Source organism: Bufo gargarizans, chromosome 2 (genome assembly GCF_014858855.1).
Source record: "Bufo gargarizans isolate SCDJY-AF-19 chromosome 2, ASM1485885v1, whole genome shotgun sequence".
NCBI lineage: Eukaryota > Metazoa > Chordata > Amphibia > Anura > Bufonidae > Bufo > Bufo gargarizans.
Genome location: NC_058081.1, coordinates 471,255,055 through 471,260,323, shown reverse-complemented (window position 1 = coordinate 471,260,323; position 5,269 = coordinate 471,255,055).

Sequence of the window (5,269 nt, the reverse complement as noted above, 5' to 3'; positions counted from 1 at the left end):
CCTGTAAGTTGTGAAAATTGTAGTATCAAAAAACTGATTTTACTGATTCATGACCATACCCCAAAACGACATTGAGATAACCCATAATTCCCAACATATCTTCTTTGGTGTTCTATATCATCAATCTCAGTGAATTGAAGATAGGACAGTTATCAGTAAAATAGGGCTGCTAGAGACCAGTAAGGTAGGGTAATAACCAGTAAGTTAGTACAATGACCAGTAATATATGGAAGTGAATTATAAGATAAGGCAGTCATGTGTAAATTAGGGTGGGAAGTGACCAGTAAGGTAAAGGGGGCAGTGAATAGATGAACCAAAGGCACTTTCCAAATGGTCTGAAAGCTGGAACCTTATTGGCTGCTCCACTCGTCTTATGCAGTGGTTTAGATGAACCTCTTCATACACATAAATCATCCCATACAGTTCCCTGGTCCAGTAATGACCCCCCTCCTGCAATGTCTGACTGAGAACTTACCAGGATCTAAAGAGGGGTCGCAGACGTCACTACAGACACACGGATGCTTCTCTCTTGCAGACATAGGGGGTGATGCAGCTAAGCTGGGAGACATCTTCCTCCTCCTGCAACCGGCAACCAGGAATGACAGTTGGTAACAGCAGTTATCATTCATGTTTCTGAGGGGCAGTGCTGATTGGTTGTTCAGATTCTAATCCACCAATCAGCAGCTCTCTGTTCTCTACAGCCTGAGTGCAGTACAACTGATGTGTGCGACTGCCAGGTGGACTGATTTTATTGATTAAAGGACCAATTATTACCCCCATAGCAAAGTGTTGGTAGGATTGATGCAAATTAAATTTCCCATTAGTGTCCATACTTTTACTCTTTTTCCCCTGAAATATTTCAATTTTTTGGGCTTATAGCAGGGTACATACGGTTAAAGAAAAAAAATTTCTTCATTTCACAATGCCATAAATAAGCATTATTATTAATCCTACTAGATGGCTTTTATCCCGTTCCTGTTATTTTTCTCCTTACTGACATAGCCTATTTTTTTTTAAATCTGTAATTTTGAAATGCTTTAATCAGGGGCGTAACTAGAAGTGACTGGGCCCCATAGCAAATATTTGTAAGGGCCCCTCCAGCGCGCTCCGCACCTCCCTCCTCCTGTGTAAACCCCACTCCTTTGGCACAGTGTAGCGGTATACTGTATATTGTGTGGCACAGTGTAGAGGTATACTGTATATTGTGTGGCACAGTGTAGCGGTATACTGTATATTGTGGGGCACAGTGTAGCGGTATACTGTATATTGTGTGGCACAGTGTAGAGGTATACTGTATATTGTGCGGCACAGTGTAGCGGTGTACTGTATATTGTGTGGCACAGTGTAGGCTATATGTGTATAACATAAACATATTTCACATGAACACTTACAGTTACTTGGCTTGGCCCTTGGGGATCTCGGACACCACTTCAACACTTTGGCCGGGGGCTCGGCGGAGCTGATGTTGTGTTTTATCCTAATGAGAAAGATTTCATAATAAGGATTTGGAGAAGGGGCAGAGGGGTCGCAGAGCAGGGAGAGGCTGGTGCTGCTACTAGGGGGTCATACCATGGAGGAGTAATAAAGCCCACCATAATGTCCCCCCCCAGTAGAAATAATTCTCCTTATAATGTGACAATGTAAAAAATACCCCTTTGTAATATCTCCAGTTGAGCTAATGTCCCCATAGTGCCCCCATAATGTGCCAGTATAAAATACCCCTATATAGTGCCCCCAGTAAATTCCCCCATAGTGCTCCTCTCCCCCCTTTCTGCTAGTGCCCCCCATAATGTACCAGTATAAAATGCCCCATATATAGTGCCCCAGATGCCCCTCAGTGTCCGGCCTCTGATAGGCTGCCGGCCTAGTGTCCCCCATAATGCCCCCCAATAATGTGCCAGTAAGTGTCCCTATAGATGCCCCCCCATCATGTTCCAGTATAAAGTGCCTCCCCCCATGTGCCAGTAGCAAGTGCCAAACCCCCCCCACATGCCAGTATCAAGTGCCTTTCTCCCCCCATGTGCCAGTATCATAGTGCCAAACCCACCCATGTCCCAGTATCAAGTGCCAACCCCCCCCCACATGCCAGTATCAAGTGCCTCTCTCTTCCCCCCCATGTCCCAGTATCATAGTGCCATCTCCCCTCCCAAAATAAGTGCCAGTATCAAGTGCCTCTCTACCCCCATGTGCCAGTATCAGGTGCCAACCCCTCCCCCCATGTGCCAGTATCAAGTGCCTCCCGCTCCCCCCATGGCAGTAACAGTCGGGTATTAAAAAAATAATAATAAACACTTCTACTTACCTCCATGTCAGCGATGTGATGCAGCCTCTTCCTGTGTCCCGCCCTGTATGTCCATATATGAAGTCAGTGCTTGTATTTCAGAAAAGTTTCTGCTGGGATTTGAACCCAGGACCTTCTGTATCAGAGGCAAAGCAGCTAACCACAAGACCATAAGAGATTCCTTGCTGCTGACTGAAAAAATAAGAGACTTCTACTGTTATAGCTGGCTACCTGTACATCTATACACATGACAGCTGCCTTAACACACCCAGCACTGCTATATCTCTACATGACAGCTGTCCCAGCACACTCAGCTCTGCTATATCTCTATATAAGACAGCTGCCCCAGCAAACCCAGCTCTACTACATCTATACACATGACAGCTGTCCCAGCACACTCAGCTCTGCTATATCTCTATATATGACAGCTGCCCCAGCAAACCCAGCTCTGCTACATCTATACACATGACAGCTGCCCAAACACACCCAGCACTGCTATATCTCTATATGACAGCTGTCCCAGCACACTCAGCTCTGCTATATCTCTATATATGACAGCTGCCCCAGCAAACCCAGCTCTGCTACATCTATGCATATGACAGCTGCCCAAACACACCCAGCACTGCTATATCTCTATATGACAGCTGTCCCAGCACACTCAGCTCTGCTAATCTCTATATATGACAGCTGCCCCAGAAAACCCAGCTCTGCTACATCTATACACATGACAGCTGCCCAAACACACCCAGCACTGCTATATCTCTATATGAAAGCTGTCCCAGCACACTCAGCTCTGCAATATCTCTATATATGATAGCTGCTCCAGCACACCCTGCTCTGCTACATCTATATATTTCTAAGTATTGCTATACAGTAGATAGATAAACCCAGCTCTACTACATATATACACATGACAGCTGCCCAAACACAACCAGCACTGCTATATCTCTATATGACAGCTGTCCCAGCACACTCAGCTCTGCTATATCTCTATATATGGCAGCTGCCCCAGCAAACCCAGCTCTGCTACATCTATACACATGACAGCTGTCCCAGCACACTCAGCTCTGCTATATCTCTATATATGACAGCTGCCCCAGCAAACCCAGCTCTGCTACATCTATACACATGACAGCTGCCCAAACACACCCAGCACTGCTATATCTCTATATGAAAGCTGTCCCAGCACACTCAGCTCTGCAATATCTCTATATATGATAGCTGCTCCAGCACACCCAGCTCTGCTACATCTATGCATATGACAGCTGCCCAAACACACCCAGCACTGCTATATCTCTATATAGCTGAGTGTGCTGGGGCAGCTGTCATGTGTATAGATGTAGCAGTGCTGGCTGTGTTTCGGCAGCTGTCATGTGTATAGATGTAGTAGAGCTGGGTTTGCTGGGGCAGCTGTCATATATAGAGATATAGTAGAGCTGAGTGTGCTGGTGCAGCTGTCATGTGTATAGATGTAGCAGAGCTGGGTGTGTTTGGGCAGCTGTCATGTGTATAGATGTAGTAGAGATGGGTTTGCTGGGGCAGCTGTCATATATAGAGATATAGCATAGCTGAGTGTGCTGGGACAGCTGTCATATAGAGATATAGCAGTGCTGGGTGTGTTGGGGGCAGCTGTCATGTCTATAGATGTACACTTAGCCAGCTATAACAGTAGAAGTCTCATATTTTTTCAACCAGTTGCAATGCAGCCTTTAAGGCGGTGAGGGTAAATGCTTTGCCTCTGATACACTGATACATTGGAGGTTGTGGGTTTGAATCCCAGACACATCAGGAGACAGTAAGATTAGATCACATTAGTGAGGGGGCCTGGTCAGCAGCCGCTGTGTATAGATGTAGCAGAGCTGGGTGTGTTTGGGCAGCTGTCATGTGTATAGATGTAGCAGAGCTGGGTTTGCTGGGGCAGCTGTCATATATAGAGATATAGCAGAGCTGGGTTGGCTGGGGCAGCTGTCATATATAGAGATATAGCAGTGCTGAGTGTGCTGGGACAGCTGTCATATAGAGATATAGCAGTGCTGGGTGTGTTGGGGCAGCTGTCATGTGTATAGATGTACACTTAGCCAGCTAACATTAAGAATTGATCATATTTAACTAACTTGGAAAAAAAAAACTGTTACACACGGTAGTTACGCCACAACAGAAGGCGGCCGGACAGGCCCCATAGCCACTGCTATGGTGATCCCTACGCCACTGTTCTGCTATATGGCTGCCCAACTGCGGTGCACAGAACATTACACACCGATCAGCCATATCATTGGAACCACATACCGTAGGTGAACTGAATAACATTATCTTGTGTCAATATCAATTGTGGATTATACATATAAGGTGGCAAGTGAACATTCAGTTCCTGAAGTTGATGTACTAGAAGCAGGAAAAAGGAGTAAGGATTTGGCCTCATGCTCACGACCGTTTTTTTAAGGTCCGCAAAAACGGGGTCCGTAGGTCCGTGATCCGTGACCGTTTTTTCGTCCGTGGGTCTTCCTTGATTTTTGGAGGATCCACGGACATGAAAAATGAAAAAGAAATCTAAGTCAAGTTTGCCATTGAAATGATAGGAAAAAACGGACACTGATCACGGACACGGATCACGGACGCGGATGACAATCTTGTGTGCATCCGTGTTTTTTCACTGACCCATTGACTTGAATGGGTCCGTGAACCGTTGGCTGTGAAAAAAATAGAACAGGTCATATTTTTTTCACGGCCAGGAAACACGGATCACGGATGTGGCTGCCAAACGGTGCATTTTCCGATTTTTCCACAGACCCATTGAAAGTCAATGGGTCCGTGAAAAAAACGGAAAACGGCACAACGGCCACGGATGCACACAACGGTCGTGTGCATGAGGCCTTTGAGTGAGTTTGACAAGAACCAGATTGTTGTTGACAGAGGTTACTTGGACCCACCAGAGAAAGTTTGGTGGCCCAAACCCCATATCATCAATCAGGTCTAACACATTTTGATTGA